This window comes from Planococcus citri, chromosome 4 (assembly GCF_950023065.1).
Source record: "Planococcus citri chromosome 4, ihPlaCitr1.1, whole genome shotgun sequence".
NCBI lineage: Eukaryota > Metazoa > Arthropoda > Insecta > Hemiptera > Pseudococcidae > Planococcus > Planococcus citri.
Genome location: NC_088680.1, coordinates 15,722,246 through 15,742,043, shown reverse-complemented (window position 1 = coordinate 15,742,043; position 19,798 = coordinate 15,722,246). Strand labels below are relative to the sequence as shown.

The window sequence follows — 19,798 nt, the reverse complement described above, 5'->3', positions numbered from 1 at the left end:
AATAAAACATGCAATAACTAATTTAAAAACTTCAAAAAAAAAAAAAAAAAAGAATTCATTAAAATGTCAAGAACTGAGTGTGATATGTACCGATAAAAATGAAAAAATTAACAAACCAACATGGAAAATAAAAAATAAATGAATAAAAACCCAATATTTAAAATCATCAACCGTCACCGGCATTTCAGAAACTGATAATTGAAACCGAAAATGTAAAAACCAAAAAATGTAACCGGAACAGTGAATCAAGCAATCCGAAAATCGAAACAAAATAATTTCGAAAATAAACAATAATTTATAACAGGTAAGTGCATATTTCATCAATTTCTATTCTTCTACTTCTAAAAAATTCAGTAAAGCTAAAAGTCTACGGCGCATTCCTCAAAACAGCAGCTTGATAGAGGTACATGAAATCCAACATTTCCTCCACAAAAACTGGAATTTCAACAACATCGAATGACAAAGACTCGTACGTCCGTTGAGAGAACCAATTTACGAAAATATCTATCTAAATAAAATAAACAACGAGCATATATATATATAATATAAAACAAAACCCACCATCCGATCTATGCAGCTCAGCAAGGTTAGTCAAGATTGTTCGTTAAGTAGGTATATGTTCAACCAGACACGGGATCGTTATCATGTTTCTTCGTAAATTGACAAAAAAAAAATCAGCATCTGTAAATAAAGCACAAAATTAGTGATCAGGATCACAACATTAGATACCAAAATTTTTGAATTTCCTCAAAAAAAATTAAAGCTTTACCAATATCAAATTACTAAAACTTGAACATTTCCATAAACAGAATCATCAGTTCACATATGTATCAATTCAAGAAGTAAGTAAACAAACATCGAAATAAAACAAAACGCACCATTCTGTCTAATTATACAGCACAGCTACGATACGTAATCAAGAATATCCATCCGATCATCAACTTCAAAAGGATCTTCAACGTGTTGTTTCGAAACTCAACAAAAAAATGACACCTGAATCTGAAAATAACACACAAAATCAGCATCACGAATAAAACTACGGTCACAAATCACATAAAGCGTATTAGTCTGGCATATGACAATAGGAGTAATTGCACCCCCCCCCCGCCGATCCTCCGGGACAATTTTTTTCTTAAAGGGGACATCCTAAGGAACATTTTAAAGCAAACTTGCCAAAAAAAAAGTTGGCCTTACTTACAAAATGGCGGCCATTTTGATTGACAGGTCAGCCAAAATCGCAGATTTTGCGTTTTAACATAGGACTTGCACGAACTTTTTCAAACTTTACAAAGGTAGATCGAAAGATCATGCAAAAATTTATCACCTGTCAAAATTTCAAGTGCTAAAGTGGGTTTTTCGATTTTTGGTGAATTTTTGAAAATGTTGTATGACGTTTTTTTGGAAAATTAAAATTTCCTATAAAAGTAGCTGGAAGCTTCAAAACCATATTTTGAAACCACCATGTAGTCTGCGAAGTAAATTTCAGCTGGCCAACTCCATTTGATAAATTGATGTTGGGGAAATTTCAAGTTTCAGAAATCTACTGGAGGCTCCAGTAATTTTCAAAAAAGTCTCTGGAGGCCCTAAATGACTTGAACCCACCTAAAGTCGTCTTCAGAGGGTGTTAAAATTGGAGTGTAGCGTAAATTTCAGCTTTTCATCTACATTTGATAAAATTTTGTGAAAATTTAAAGATTCAAAAATCTGCTGGAGCCTCCAGCAATTTTCAAAAAAAGTCGCTGGAGGCCCTAAAATGACTAGAACTCACCTGAAGTCGTCTTCAGAGGGTGTTAAAATTGGAGTGTAGAGTAAATTTCAGCTTTCCATCTCCATTTGATGAAATTTTGTGAAAATTTAAAGATTCAAAAATCTGCTGGAGCCTCCAGTAATTTTCAAAGAAAGTCGCTGGAGGCCCTAAAATTACTTGAACCCACCTGAAGTCATCTTCAGAGGGTGTTAAAATTGGAGTGTAGAGTATATTTTAACTTTCCATCTCCATTTGATGAAATTTTGTGAAAATTTAAAGTTTCAAAAATCTGCTGGAGGCTTCAGGAATTTTAAAAAAGTCGATGTAGGATCCAAAACGACCTGAAATTCACCTGCAGTACTTCGTAGCGTATTGAAATTAGTTTTTAGAATAAATTTTAGCTTTACAACTCCAATTTGATGGAATTTTGTTGGAATTTCGAGATTCAAAAATTTGCTGGAGGCTCCATAACTGCTCAAAACGGGTTGAAACCGTTTCCAATCGATTTGGCATGGCGAAAATAGGGTATATCACAAATTTCAGCTTTCTTGGTCAATTTGGTAAAATTTTGATTTTTCCCCTCATTTTTGTCCTAAATTCGATTTTCAAAAATTCACCAAAAATCGAAAAACCCACTTTAGCACTTGAAATTTTGTCAGGTGATAAATTTTTGCATGATCTTTCGATCTACCTTCTTCTTTGTAAAGTTTGAAAAAGTTCGTGCAAGTCCTATGTTAAAACGCAAAATCTGCGATTTTGGCTGACCTGTCAATCAAAATGGCCGCCATTTTGTAAGTAAGGCCAACTTTTTTTTTGGCAAGTTTGCTTAAAAATGTTCCTTAGGATGTCCCCTTTAAGAAAAAAATTGTCCCGGAGGATCGGCGGGGGGGGGGGGTGCAATTACTCCTATTGTCATATGCCGGACTATCACATAAAGCGTATGTTTTCGGTAAAAATCACCGGAAAATGAATCCACGAATTACTCGTAAGCAGGTAGGTAACACGTAAATCGACCAATTGTTCATTCAGGCATCGTATAACAACCTAGCTTACTTATACTTAACCCTTTGTTCGAAAAAAAGGCCATGTTTCGTACAAAATATTACACCAAGTCGAAACCGAAAAATAACCGATTTAAAAACACATCTTCGATGAAACTTCCGTTGAAAGATCAAATGATTTTCAAAAAATAATACAAAATAAACGTAAAACTCACCATCTGACTCAGCAGCACTGCAACAACAGCAGGAAACACTCGTATTCGTTTTCAATTCATCCTCAACTATCATCGTCATCTGCAATCGAATGTAGAAAATCACCGGAATTCGAGAAGTGTCTGAAAATGAAAAACAACATTCAGAATTAATATCATAAATAATAACACTTGTTTGAATAAAGCGTATTATGTTTTCGATATAAATCAACGGAAAATAACTGCACGAAATAAACAGGTAAGTAGGTGTGTAGGTACAGGGTGGCCAGAAATATCGGGTACCCCTAAGAAAGTTTTTCATTAAAAATATAGGTTGGCAACGTGAAATGGATGCATATGATTGGTGGAATGTTATCTCTCCAGTCCAACAACCAATCATGTGTTATCATTATTATCATTCACTGTGACCAACCGAAGTATTTAGTTAGAAAACTTTTTTAGGGGTACCCGATATTTCTGGCCACCCTGTACCTAATACCTACATAAATCGACCAATAGCTCATTCAGGCACCGGACAATATAACAATCTAGCCATTCATACTTTTCTTTTTTGTTCGAGAATTATAAAAACACAAACACATCTTCGATGAAACTTTCGTCGCGAGATCAAATAATTTAAATAGCACAAAATAAAAATACAACTCACCATCTCTGACTCAGCAGCACTGCAACGACAGCAGGAAACACTCGTATTAGTTTTCAATTCATCGTTAACCATTAGGTATCATCATCTTCAATCGAAAGTAGAAAATCACCGGAATAAAAGACGTGTCTGAAAAAAACATTCAGAATCAATATCGTAAATAATAACACTTGTTTGTATAAGCGTAAGTATCGGAAAATAACTGCACGAAATAAACACTAAACAGGTACCTATAGGTAATAGATAAATCGACCAATAGTTTATTCAGGCACCGGATAACAATTTAGCTTACTCACAGTTTTCTTTTTGTTCGAGAATCCAATTTAAAAACACATCTTCGATGAAACTTTCGTTGAAAGATCAAATAATTTTCAAAAATAGTACAAAATGAAAATAAAACTCACCAACTGACTCAGCAGCACTGCAACGATCGTAGGAGGAAATACTCGTATTCGTCTTCAATTAATCGTCAACCATTATTTTCATCTTCAATCGAATTCGAAAGTGGAAAATCACCGTAATCCTGGGAGCGTCTGAAATAAACATTCAGTAACGTAAAACGTAAATAATAACACTACTTTTGAGACAGGGTGTGTTTGAGATAGGTATCTAACGAACATTTCCGGCGGAATTTGTAGCATGAAAAAGCTTTCACTTGTAGTCCTTAAATAAAAGTTATTGCTAATATAAAATTCGTACTTCGTAAACATTCTAAAAATGTAACCGAATTAATTATGAGAATTAAAAAACTCCAACCGAAATCACGTAGAAAAAGCAGCAGTACAGACAGCAACGAAAAAAGAAAACAAAGAAGACATGACGCTCTCTCTCTCTCACACACACACACACTACATTCTTTTCATAATTCAAGTTTCAATTCGCAACATGATACTTATATTTCAGTACTTTACAAGATACTAATTAGTAAATTAAAGATTATTAATCGGAAGGACGATTAAATAAGAAAAATTCACAGTACCTTCGTACCTCTACCTACATACTCAAATCTGAACCCTTGAGCAAGAAATAACGAAGCCTGATTCCTACTTTTGCATTAAACTGTAACGTTCACGATCAACTAGCCGAGTAATTAAGTAATAATCGAATAATATAATAATTAGATTCACTCGAGAAATACCTGACTAACAAGGAATAACATACTATACGTAACACAAATCAATCTAGGACGTGAACGATTGAATTGAACTATGTCTACTCGTACTCGAGTGTAATATTCACAGAACAGTAAGTATTTCACGTTATTCGATAGGAAATTCTTCGCATTTGGCAACAATTTAATAATAAAGTACAATAAAATACTTACAATTAGAGTGTCGATGATTAAAATGCAATAATGTCGTAAAATAAATACCGAAATTATGAAAAAAATAACTCATCAACGCACGAGTGACGAGATCGAGAGAAGAAAACAGTTCAGCTTTTCAACCACCAACATGAAAATGAGCAAATGAATAGGAAGGAATGAATCACGAATGACGAATGAACTCAAGTCATCGGCACATCGGTTCGGTTCATCGCACATAAACAACGATGAGTCGATGAACCGGTCACATGTGACAATCCTGCGTCCTCTATGGTTCAACGTTCGAAAGTCTAAAACCTTGCTTCTGATTGGCTGTTCGTTATTTTATCAAGGTTTTCGAGCTTTTTTCTAAGAATTTCTAAGGAGCGCTAGTTGTACTTGAAAAATGTTTTCATTCATTCTTTGTCGTTTCGATTTCGAATTTAATTTTGACGTAGTCCTAATGTACCTAATTCCTTTCATGGATTAGTTTTATTAATTATTTTTTCAGCCATTGAATTTTTCGAGAATCGAAGAGAAAGATGAATAATAATTATAATACAATAATAAAAATTGATCATTATAGTAAGTTCAATACGTTTTGAAGAATGATCGATAACAGTTAACAAACGTACAAACAAACTTAACAAACCGATTGCTGATGCAGTCTTTGACTTTGAGAGAAATAGCAAATTCATTCTTCACTGAGGTGTGTAAAATATTGTTTTCACAGTAAACAATTCTATTTTACCTGACCAATAATTTCATATTTCCTAGATATGAATAAGACAAGCATTCGTTCATCAATCATGATACGAATGTCATAACAGATTACTCCGTTAACGTATCATCGTGGGTTGATAGCAATTAGATTACTGATCTTTCGAGCTAGAAAATTGGTAATCTCTGTTTCATGAAACCCGCAAATAAAGGAAAGAGCAAACACACATGTACCTACGTTCAGCTCGAATATTACTATACTATACACGATTACTGGACCACGGGCAGTGCTGTTTAATGTTCATGAGTTTCAGGCATTCGACCATAGCGCCAACACTGCGGGATAGGCTAAACTTAATCCTCAAGCCAAGGTATATAGCTGACCCCGCAGACAGGTCAGTTATCACTTCGTACGAGTGTAAAATTTACAACACGCTGATGTCAGCGTACCTACTTATAAATTTTTTCCTTTCGAATGTTGAAAAAATTTTTATTTACGAAATGACTGTCTGCCTAAATTATTTAATAATTTGATTTTAATGAATGCTTTAATCGCTTATTCTTGTTGTAAACGTAAAATTCATTCATCTATGATTCTATGAATTTTCTATCATTTCCAGTAGATATCTGCAACTACTTACCTACTGGCTACTGTAATTTTCCGAGGCTTCACAGGTTTATGAAGTTGACCGTTGATGGAAAATGAAATGAACCTTCTTTAAGCAGCGATCGGAGCAATGAATGCTCGTTCAATTTAATCAGACTATGCACTTGTTCATTACATATCTCGCGTAATGAAATAACAATGAGGTACCTAATTTGTTCGGTACAATACGACGGAAACTCGAACTAACGCAGAAATACCGAATAATGGTGTTGGAATATTCATTTACTATCATCGATTATGAAATTGAGACTTTATCTAGATTTATCAATATCAAATTCAATTGCTGTAACTGCCTCGATCACTCTCACGTCCTACTACTTATGTAATGAAAATTGAAATTTATCAACGTAATGTATGAAAAGGCAGAACAGGACCACAATACCTATTGCTCGAAAATGTTATCCAACTTTCACACCTTTGCATGCGAACTTGATAGGATTGAAAACTTAATTTAAACTTTGATGACTGAAAAACACTCACCGAAAAAGTGATCCAATAAAATATAGCTGTTGCACAATTTGTCGTAACCACCTTCTGTTGTTTCTTGAACTTATAATAATGAATTAAAGTTGAAGAGGAAAGTAATAGATGAGTCTGGCCTCTGGATGCATTCAATTCAGATCGAGCTCATGAAGAAACTGAACGATAAAATAAAATAGGGAACATGCCTATACGTTATCATCACCATTAAAATGATTCGCATGCACTCAGTATCGAAATTCTCATTTTCTTTTCAGAAACGAAACACAAACATAACATTGTTCTCAATTTCGAACTTCAACAACATATTCAGTGAGAAGCTGGGATATAAACAATAGTGCCTCCGAAACGAAATTGAAATCAAATGTAAAAAATCACCAACATTTGGGTACTGACACGCGAATTTGTTATAGTTGGTATCTATCTATTATACACTTGAATAATAATTAAGTAATGGAGAGTAAATACGAGCAGGTAAAAGTTCAGTTATTCATCACTATCATGAACTGACAGTTCAGTACTGAAATTACAAAAAATATTTCCAACTATCGCGATTTTGTTTCAGAGAAATGCAAAATTGAAATGTACATCTATGTACCTACCGGTATGTTGATATTACAGGAAGAGGACAAGTTTCGAAAATCTATCAATTGCAGGTGATGCGGCTTGACAGTTGAAGCTATTCCAATTTACCTAGGTAGGTAGGTATTTTATGAAGGAAGTGATGAGCTTTGGTACTGGAACAAAGTTGAAGTATCATTTCATCAGAGGTAAATCCATCAACTACTGCTCACTGATGACTTCACTGTAGCGCCAGGATATTACATCATTACATATGAAAATCTAGGGTTAATTGATAATTCACTGATAACGTAGCCTTCCTCTTTTCAACCTCGATAAATCAAAAAGATTCAACTCAAATTACTTGAAACGACAAAAAGTGATTTTGACCAAGTTATTCGATATACTCTAATGAAAGGAACAATTCAATAAAATCTACCTTACCTAGTCATCAAAACAACTTAACGGTTGTAAATTAGTTTTTGGAATGAACTTCCGTTCAACTAGCACTGAAAGCTATACATCGACGAATTTTGGATCGACAACCATCATATTTTCATCATTCTTGATTCTATGCGAACTTGATTCCCAAAAAGCATGCTATTTTGCTGGGTTTGCCTTACCTATCAGAAACATGATTTCAATTGTTGGGCAGAAAACGCATTCATTTAAAATTTTACCATCTCTTATCATAGTTCAAACCGGTTTATCAAAATTACTAAATGCGCACAGAAGCAAGATCGTTAATGACTACACATTTATTAATAATTTTATCACTGTACTCACTCATATGAAATCAGGGCTTCAAACCCGAACGTTTTCGGGTACGGGTACAGATTTATTTCTAAGAGGATCGGGTACGGGTATGAAAATTTTAAACGTTCGGGTACAGGTACGGGTTCGGGTATTTGGTTTCAAAATAGTCTCTATCGGGTACGGGTACAGGTTCGGGTATTCCTCATTTCATTTTTCGGGGTACGGGTACAGAAATTGTTGGATTTTTGTTCGGGTATTCGGGTACGGGTACGGGTTTGAAGCCCTGTATGAAATGTTCGATATTCAAAAAATTCGTAACGTCAGTCGACAAACGTACTGGGACTGAGCCGATTCTTCATCTAGATAAACTTCAGTTTTACGACGAAAGTCAAATTCAAGTCAACTTCGCTGTGGCCAAATGACACTAATTTTCATTTTTAGCAAAGTAAGTATTTTGCTTTTTCTATCACGTAAAATTAGGGAAACTTTACTATACGTATTTCAACACTCACTTACCTCGTTGCTACTTGCTCAAATCTCCGAGTCCACATTTGGGTAGATCTTCATTAGCTGAGCACAAGATACATAGGCTTATAGATAGGTACATAACTTAAAAGCAACAAATTCAAAGTATCCGGATAATTTTACACACTAACATAACACCAAAACAAATATCTACATGGTACCTTATTGCCAAAACATCGGTACTGATTACAGATTAAATTACATCAATATGGGAATAGAATATACAAAACAAATTGAAAGTATCCGGATACCATTTACATAATAATTCAACACCAAAGCACATGAGTACATTATAAATTGTCACATTTTTGCTAATCTAACACACATAATAATCGTACACGAATCCAGTCTACTCATTTCGGATTAGGTATCTATTGGAGCACCGTCAGTCTATCAACCATTGTAGATAAATAATTCATATTTCCAGAAATATAACTTTATGAATCCGTCGCCGGCCGCCAATCATTTCCGTGCCATTTTCTCGCATATTGAATCTTGTAGGTGAATAGAGGAGTCGATACTCAGATTCTGAAGAAAAAAGATTACCTAACTTAATCCATTTCAAAACATACAGCGAACGAATAGAGGTTATTTATGTATCGGAGAACTGGAGAAAATTTACTGAATTATTGTTGAATTCTACACATCACATCATATAGGTACCATCACCTACACAGGCTGTCCTGGCATGTCGCTTCCAAAATAGGTATCTACAATGCCATGCGCAGCACTCTTCTTGGGTTTAATCATTAACAGCGGTACACACGAGGGAAGAGAAAATGTACGAAACTAAAAAGTAATAATTATGGAGAAAAAAACTTACGCCAAAAGAGAAAATCAATATCCACAACATAGGACAAATAATACGCATAAGATGTTCTGATCACACGCGAATGCAATTTGACAGATGTATGTAACATTCATCAGTAGGTTCTCAATAAATAAGCTTAAAATTGTTTCTTGCATGATTAATCATTTTGAACGTAATATTTGTGCTCAGCAGCTTCGCCTCAGCACATGACAACACCTGAGAATACATATAAGAATTCAATTAACAAAATAAAATAACCTACACTAAAATACGAATGTTGAAAAGTAGGTACCTAAATATAGAGAAAATGGTCATCTCATAATATGTACATCTCACCTAACGCTTTTCTTGATTTAAAATCTACGCTCATTTTGATAGAAAAGATAATTGATAAGAGAACTTGAATTCAACACGTTCATCTCCAGAAGTAAATAGGTAAGCTAACTCTTCAATAAAACCACACGTATGTATTTGCTTTTCTGGACGTTACGTGTTCATTTCGAGAGCAAATTTTGCTCCTAGATATTGAAACTATGGTTTTATCGAATCTTCTCAACAGCACCGTGGTGAAAATCATGTCATCGATGGGCTTCTTTTGAACACTTTTCTACAACGATAATTTTGAAATTGAAAGTAGTAACGGCGGCACCAGCATCACATCAAGTTGTGAATTCATAACGAAAAACAGAAGATTCTCATCTGCTAAAAATCAAAAACAGTTATCAGTTTACTAAAACACATTTACAGGTAAGTGAAAATTATGTGTTTGAGCTAATAAGCTTACTCACACAAGAACAAACTAAAACTTTTGTATTTTTAAGTAGGTAGCTAACATATTTTAAAATCCCATCATTAGGTAGATGATCATTAGCAAGACAAGGATCATGGGGAGCAGACAAATAAAACAGAAGTGGCACAGATTTAAAGTTATTTACGTATCAATACCAACACCAATACATAAAATACATTCACGAATCATTCCTAAAGTAGGTAAATACAATAGGTAGTTAGATACAAGCAATCCATGCGTTGTTTACTCGCATGCGGTGCAGGAAAAAAAGGAATTGAACAGATAATACCCAATTTGAAGTCATAAGTTCACAATTTTCAAATGTCAAGCGATTCGAACATTCTGATTTTTTTTTCTCACGAATCAAATCTTCGAAAAATACGGTGAAATAATATGTCGTGATGCACTCGCCCTGAAAAGAATACGAGTTACTTTTCCAATTCAAATATCAAATAATCTATAGGAGCTATACTTACCTATGAAGCTTCGTTAGAATTATCAATACATTAGGTATTTGACAGTTTTCAAAAAATGTAGGTAGGTAGTTAGGTACACTACCTAAGTAACTATAGAATGTTAACAGTATTTTGAAATATACAAACAAAGTTTAACATTTTAAACAATACACCTACCTATAGACCTACACCAATACTGTTGCCTTCAGAAATTCTTTACCAATAATATCACATACTTATTTTTGATTTTCATCATCAGCAACAATAAAGAAAGAGAAGAAAGAAGAAAAGAAAGAAAGAATACAGAATAGAAAAACAACAGAGGAGGAAGTAAAAAAGTACACATGCACACATAACCATAAACAACACGCGGAAACCAAATTCAAAGAGAAGCACTCGTAGAAAGACATGAAAGGGTTGATATTGATAACAATATTGGATCATAAAACAACTCACTGTAGGCTGCTCTTTTCTTGATAGGTACGTAAAATCTACCTGTTGATGTCGTGCGGAAATCTGATGTTTTTGGGCGAACAAAAATACGAGATCTACTGCATCTCTTCACTCCGTCACAGTATGTCGTTCTATGTATGAATTCGAGTTACAACTAAATAGGAGAAAAATATTTTAGTAATTAATAAATAAATTTAAAACATTAATGTTGAACAATACCTACCCGTTTCGTTCATCTAAAATGAAAAAAAGTTATTAAAAATACACAGAATTAAAAAATTTAGAAAATTAGATGACAAATTATTTATCTGCCGAAAAATTACTTACCTTTTGAGAAAATACTTACCTCTCCAGAAATACTTACTTACGTCTCCAGAAATACTCACTTACTTTTCGAGAAAATATGTGCTAGTACTTTACCAGAAATTACTTACCTTTTGAGAAATGACTTACATTATTGGAAATTAAAACTTCTGATATACCTACCGTACAATGAAGCCAAATAAAACTCACCTTAGAAAGTACATTGGCAACTCACCTGCTTCCCTAAATCTACACTTTGATGAAATGAAAAAAAAAAAATATATCTTACCTACCATGTTTGTTGCCTTCAGATGAAAGAAACAGAAATGAAAATTAAGAATGAATTATAGAATAGAAAAATAGAAGGTAAGAGAAGACAAAAAAAAACTATACCTACGACCTACATAAATACACATGATCACAAACAACATGCAAAAATCATGCGAAGACATTCCACAAAACATAAACATGCGATAAATACATAGTTAAACAATAATATAGGTAGGTACTCATGGTTTCATGGTTTGGGCGGATACTCGATCGAATACAGTCAAAAATACTCGAGGATTCAAATCGTTCGTGTTTTTTTTTTTTTTGATAATTTTTCTCGAATTATTCGACATCATTCTCTTCTGTGGTACACATCGCATGATTACCTAAAATATAAGAAGCACAACGCTGTCAGTATTTCTACCTATCTATTCGATAAACATAATAGGTTAAAATAAAAATTAAAAATATGCAAGTAGGTTACTACTTACTCACCGAATCCTAAATAAAGAAACGACCATTTAAAACAAAATAAAGAAATTGAAAAAATATTCAACAATCTATACCATAAGACAACCCACCTTAGGAATAAATTCGTTAAAACATAGGCGTTATCATACACCTTTGATGACATTGGATTCAGCAAAAATTTCACATCGTCATGGTGTAAACAGGTACTTGGATAATCAATCACATTCAACAAATGAAACGCGAACATAGTATAAGGATCTTCAACTTTCAGCATAATTCTCCAGATTCCAGTGGCAGGTATTGGAAGTACAATAGGAATCGCCACAATTTTACTTAATTTACGATAAAAAACAGCAACAAAAATAATCATCAACAATGCAACAGAAATCGCATCGGCGAAAACACAACAAATATAGAACAAAGTTTACCTAGGTTATTCGATACTCAAAATATACCTTCTTAATCGAATCCATATAGGTATTCTTCAACAGTGTTGAAATATGGTTCAATTTGGCGCCATGTGTCATCGGAATCGTAACATTTCTAATTCTTTATCCCTTTACTTGAATGAGGTAGGTACCTAACAGCTACAACAGCGAATGGTAGTAAGATATGCTGCAACTGAAATATATACCAAACACTCAACTACTAACATAAGAAATGGCTACCGGAAAAATGAAATATTAAAATTTAAACAAGGAGCATAAAACATAACAAAAATGCTTAAATTAAGTAAATATAATTCATTGGATACCTGAAATAACCAGTTAATCTTTCGACAGCATCGGATTCGGAACAAAATTAAATCATCTGTGAGAGGTTTTCAACAAACAGCATTCAATTAGAATAGGTAAAATGTAGACATTAATTCAATAAACGCAATATGCTGAACTAAGCTTAAAAAAAATTCAAACAGAAAATTTAAGAAAATGATAGGTACGTGATAATCAGATCTCGATGGATCTTCTAATCTTCTTTCAAAATCGACACAGAATTTCGTGTTTCGAAATGTTTTCGGTTCCATTGAACGTTGAAGATGAGTAATACACAAAATATGTATTATACCTAAATTAAAAAACTGGTATTAAAAAATATCAAAACTAGAAATAAGAAAAAGTGATACTTGATGACAAATCTTGAATCCATTTCTCGTATTCATTCAGGCACTGCTCCTGCGGTTGAAATCAAACTGATCAAAAATTAGCAGCTTTGGATTTGGATTAGGTAGGTAATCGAATCGTTTGGACGAACTCAGCAATCGATTCGTAACCGAAGGAACCTTTCTTCATCTTCTCAGTTGGAGCTTTTCTTTTCTATATTGGCGAAATTGGTGAAGAAATAATAGGAACGTACCTAGGTACTTACGTTAATGTGAAGATAATCACAAACATTCAACACCATTGTAACCATAAGGTTTCATAATGTCGAATAAGTAGAAGAACGATTGAAGAAGAAATAGCAAAGTGTTAACACGATATTGCAAAATTCAACATTATTGAGCCGTTTTGGACTTCAATAATGTCGAACACACATATTGTGGAAGAAATAATGAGCAGTAAAAACTGCTATTTAGTTTAGATAATTCTTCTTGGCGGAATTCGGACATCTTGGACAGCATCAAACCAATATCTTGAACACCGTATCAATGATTCTTCTCAGTGGAATTCGAACGTCGTGGGCAGTGAAAACGGAAACCAATCAAAACCGCTACAGATACACGAGTTGAAGAACGATTGAAGAAGAAATAGCAACGTGTTAACACGATATTGTAAAATTCAACATTATTGAGCCATTTTTGACTTCAATAATGTCGAACACACATATTGTGGAAGAAATAATGAGCAGTAAAAACTGCTATTTTTAGATAATTCTTCTTGGCGGAATTCGGACATCTTCGACAGCATCAAACCAATATCTTGAACACCGTATCAATGATTCTTCTCAGTGGAATTCGAATGTCGTGGGCAGTGAAAACGGAAACCAATCAAAACCGCTACAGATACATGAGTTGAAGAACGATTGAAGAAGAAATAGCAACGTGTTAACACGATATTGCAAAATTCAACATTATTGAGCCGTTTTGGACTTCAATAATGTCGAACACACATATTGTGGAAGAAATAATGAGCAGTAAAAACTGCTATTTAGTTTAGATAATTCTTCTTGGCGGAATTTGGACATCGTGGACAGCATACAATCCAATATCTTGAATAAGACTTCTCAGTGGAATTTAAACTCGTGGGCAGTGGAAACGGAAACCAATCAGAACCGCTACAGATATACTGGACATCGCAGACAGCAGACACTTCATCGAGTATCACGAACCACAACACAAACTTTGAAAAGGATAAGCTACGCCGGGTAGCACAAATTACTCAAAAAACGAACCAAACGCGAAACACAACAGCAGCTTCATCTTCGTGCATATGAACGACCAGCCCGTAGACATCTCCAATATTCGGATCTTTCGCATATTTCAAATGGATATTCGCTCAGGAATTGATCGACCAGCCCGTAGATATCTCCAATATTCGGATCTTTCACAGAAATCTGAAACAGTCGTACAGTTTTCCCAGCATACGCATAAATAACCACACAAACACACGATGTACTAAAATTGAACACTTATGACATTTTAAAGATGCATTCTGAGCGAAAAACTATCGAAAGTGAGTTACTGTGACTAGCAATAGCAAATTGATAAAAATAAGACAAAACCTGAAGATAATCACGTGCTTATAGTGACGTAAGCGTTTCAACGAAAGGTATCAACTATCAAGTAGCAATACGGATACTATAAGAATGAGATAATGAGAACAATACAATACGATACGATATAAGCTCGTGTAGGGTGTACTCACGATCAGCTGCTACTGATCTGATACACAGATAATCGAACTCTAGCCACTCAAATGACTCAAAGCATACTATTCTTCGTTCTCCTTCTAGTATTCCGCATTTAGCGTCGACCGTATATAATGGACGAATAATTCAAATCGCAGGAAATGACGGCTAGATTTTGGATGCAGAATCCAGGAAACCTTCTGCTCATGCGCCAAACATGACGCTTGCTTATGGTGCTGGTGGAGAGAGAGACGGTTTACTGGTTGAATGTGGGTTGAACCAGTGAACCGTCTCTCTCTCCACCAGCACCGTAAGCATCATGTTTGGCGCATGAGTAGAAGGTTTCCTGGATTCTGCATCCAAAATCTAGCCGTCACATTTTGTCTTTTTTTCACCGTTGAATTATTCGTCCATTATATACGGTCGACGGCATTTAGGCACATTGCAATAAGAAGTCGCAAACCGCAAACCGCCGGTTTCGGTACAGATCCGTATGTAGAAATATGTAAAGCTATTACTATTTACCTGCTAGCAGATACTGAGATACCGGATAAAGGATCGTGAAAATTTTACCGGCCGAGGCTTCCTTGCCTCTGACCAAGTTTTCAAAATTCAAGTACAACTTTCCACTAACGAAAGTAAAGTAAACGAACGTAGAAACACCGGAAAATACCATCAGAAGCTCTCTTATTCACTGACAAGCGTAATACATCGAGATTTTGACAATAAAATGATTCATTTCAATTCTCAACTCACGTACCCGCCAAATGTCATAATGCAACGCTCGGTGGCTCGGTTTCGACGCCATAAAGAGCTAATGGAAATTACGCAAAAACATAAATCAAACAAGCCCGATTTCAGCTGCAACTTATTCCATTTCATTTCTGTCTCAGAAATCTCAGAATGTAACACAATATTAAATAATAATTAATTAAATAACTCAAATTTTACCTGATTTTCACAAACACGCTAACTTCGAAAACACACGAGACAAAAGAATTGCATAACGGTCGCCTGTTAAAAAAAAACTGTTTTAGTTTCAAAAGTCATGGCGACCACGAGTACCGAACAAAAAATGATTTTCAAAATGGAAGAAAACTTATACGAAATCGGAAATAGAATCAAGTTTTTAATTAAAATTAATAATTTAATCGAAATTCAAACAAACTGTAGTAAGAATAACGTTCATTTAGTCGTTAATTTGCTCATTAAAATGTTGAAACTATTTCCCGAGTGAAAAATTGGTGCCATTTTTTTTTCGCCCTTTGTAATTGGTAACTAAAATCGAAAACAGACATCGAAACATTTTCGGAACGTAAATTAGAGAAAATATTAAGATAAAATACTTGTACAGTTGAAGTTTGAGAATTTTCTTAATTATTTTTCTCTAATATTTCGCTAATTATTATGAAAAACTAAGAAATATCGAGCTGACAATGCAATGCTGCCAACCTGCTACAATCAAAATTCACTAGACTCAATTAAAAAAAATGAAAAAAATTATTCATTCAACTTTCAACTCGAAATAATTAATTAATTATTTCTAATAATTCATCAACTGTCAGAAGGTCACAACAGAAACTTGATAAGTGATTGGGATTTTATAATTTAATGATTGATTTACGTATTTTCAGCTTCAAACGATTCTCCCGAAACAAATCAAATTGAAATTTGAAATTACTCTCACAAATCGCGATGATTATTAAATAAAATCATTATGGTTTGTACTTTGTAAGTAATGGTAGCCGGTAGGTAGTGCCCCTCACGTTAAATGAGACAAGACTAAACATTTCAAAATCTCCACTTTTCAGATCAGACGAAGTAGCTGCATCTACCCTATTAATGCAATAATTTAGCCCAAAAAATGGTAGAAATTTGATCTGGGGAGCTGACAAAAGAATTTACGTCTTCAACTCTTTACTCGATCGAATTATGGATCAAATCAAAGTTCCAACACTGGGAAAAAATTGTCGAATCGATTAACTGTAATGCTGTTCTTCTGAAAGTGACAAATTCGAATCAATAATCAGTTCAAAATTCGAATCAATAACCAGTTCAAAATTCAAATCAGTTTCAGTTTTAAGAAAAAACACAAATTATTATGCAAGTTATAATAAAAAAGCTATGTAAAAAAAATGAAAAACACGATTCATCATGGATTACAAGTTACAACGTACAAGCAATAGGTAGGTAAGTACCTCAATACTTATATGTACCTAGAAAATTATAATCAAGTATTTGAATTTATTTTTGACATTATGAAATAGGTACGTTCTTCTACGTGCATTACATTGTAAATCGTGGAATTGATTTGAATTCAATCAATTCTCATACAAAGAATGGAACTCAGCTTGTAACCAGTTCTGTGACGAATATTCACTTTGATGAGTAGGTATCGATTACATGGAATGTATAAGCATGTCGAGGTTCATCAGATGAATTATGGAAACTTCTATGAACCACTTGTCCATGGATTAGTACACAGGAACCTGAATAGCAATAGAATAATTTTTTGGATAAACTTATTCATACTTATAGTGAAGTTTCAAAGAAACTATGAAACTAATGTAAATTTCATCTGTACTAATATTAGGTACCTTTCTTCACAGGCTCGAATTTAAATTGGCTATCATCGTAAGTATTCATATTCTGGATACTAGTAGAAATGCAAAGCTGTGCGGAATTCGGATCGGGGTTCCTGATAAATCGATAGGTAAGTAACTTCTTCGTGATGAGATCCAGGTATAAACTGTAAACAACCATTTTCTTCTGTGGCATCGTGCAATGCGAACCAAAATCCGTATAGTTTTGGTGGCTCGGTGTACAAATAGGATGCATCTTGATGTGGGTTTACTGTCGAAGAAATGAAAGATAAATATTCTCAGTTACTGGTAAAGCTAAATTATTCTGTATCCTACGAATAAAATAGCACTACACTGTACTGGAATTACCTAATTACTAACCTTCGCTGCCTACTCTAGGATTCTTATAAATGTACATGCTCTGTACAATAGCAGGTTTCATCAAATCCAAATCCCGACAAACTTGTTTGAACTTTTTCATGAAAAGTTATTTTTTTGAACGTCGGATGAAGCCAATGCAACGCATGGCCAACCTTGTTCAGAGCAATTTTCGGGTCTACTTTCAGAGTTCCATCTTCATTACGAACACCAGATTCGTAAAAGTAGCTGATTTTGTCTCCGCTATCTAGAAAATATCGGTCTGAGCTCTGAAAGAATCAAGTAGGTCTATAGAATTGAGATCATAGCTGAGTTATTATCGAGAAATGGAAGCTCACTTGAGGACTGGAAACTGCATCAAATATTCCAACCTGATTTGACTTACAGCTTGCATCTACGCTGAATTTTTCTCCTGCAGATTTCAATTCGTTGATTTCTTCTTCGGTTAAGAAATCTTCGATGATTGCATAACCGTTCTTATCGAACTACAAAAATATGATCAAGGTGTTAGAGTGCTGTAAGAATAGATGTAGAATATATTTCAATCTGATCTGATGGTAAGCTTACCTGATGCTTTCTCAACATTTTTTTTCCTGTTCGTTAAGATGAGATGATGAGATGGATGCTCAGTCACTGTTATTGAAACACTAAATGAAAAATTCATAATATAGGTCAGTGCCGCATTAAGGGTTTCGTGGGCCCTAGTTCCTAACCCCTGGTAGGCCCTATGCTCTAACCCGTAATTCCAAAATTTTTGTGTCCCTCTCCCCTCAAAAGAAACAATCCAACAAACAAATTTTAATCCAATTTTTTTAGCATTCGTTGCTTATTTGCTAATAATTTTGTTCCTTTCACATTTTTACTAACTTTCAGTGCCTGCAGGCATCGTAGCAAAATTTTTCTTAAAAAAAGTCACTTTTAGTTACTTTCAGCAGCGAAAAAACTAACCAAAAAAGTGACCAATTTTTTCTGTATTCCAGCGTTCAGGAGAGCAAAAAATCGAAAAACAAAAGTAAAAAACGTTCAATAAGAAATCGGTATTGTACCTATTCAATTAAATCACGAACCGAGCTAATATACATTTATATGACCTGAAAAGTGAAAACCTTACTTTGTTCTTCCCAGCCCCACAGGAAAATCCGTTTTTTTTCTTAAATGTGAGAACGAGTACGTAGTTCAATTTTTTTACTTTTAATTAAAATTTTATATTATTTTGAATTTTGAGAGGAAGCATAAAAACAATGTTTTTTTGTAAGTTTATTTTTTGACTTTAAAACTTTATTTTTAAAAAAAAAATTTTCATCTTGATTGTGAAAAAGAAAAAGCCCGAGCGAAGCGAGGGAAATAGCTCTCGAAAAACGATGTTTCAAAAAGTAAAAATTTGTGTTTTTTTTATAAAATTCTAAAATTTGTTTAATGAAGAAAATTTGCATAAAATCCTTTGAAAATTAGTGAAAAATAAGATAAATTGGATGAAAAACGATAAAAAGTGACTTTTTTGGAAGAAAAGTAATCAATAGTGACCTTTTGATGAAAAAAGTAACCAAAAGTGACTTTTCATGAAAAAAGTGACACGCTACGATGCCTGTGCCTGTCACATGTTACCGTACCTATAATATTAAGATTTGGAAATGAAAATATACTTCGCGTCTTTTTTCTTCTTTTTTCATTTTTTTTTAGAGAGAGAGCAAAAAAAAGCTCGTCAGCTTCGTGGGCCCCCAAAACCTTCGTGGGCCCTAGTTCTGGAACTATTGGAACTAATGGGTAATTCGGCACTGATATAGGTAGTTTAGTTAAGTACTTTCTACGAATCTACGTTGAACTAA

General features: G+C 34.0%; 1 pseudogene; it reads right to left on the bottom strand.

Annotated features, from left to right (window-relative positions):
* Positions 1-17,108: 17,108 nt before the first annotated feature.
* LOC135845114 (phytanoyl-CoA dioxygenase domain-containing protein 1-like) lies at positions 17,109-18,557 on the bottom strand (annotated as a pseudogene).
* Between the last annotated feature and the right edge of the window lie 1,241 nt (positions 18,558-19,798).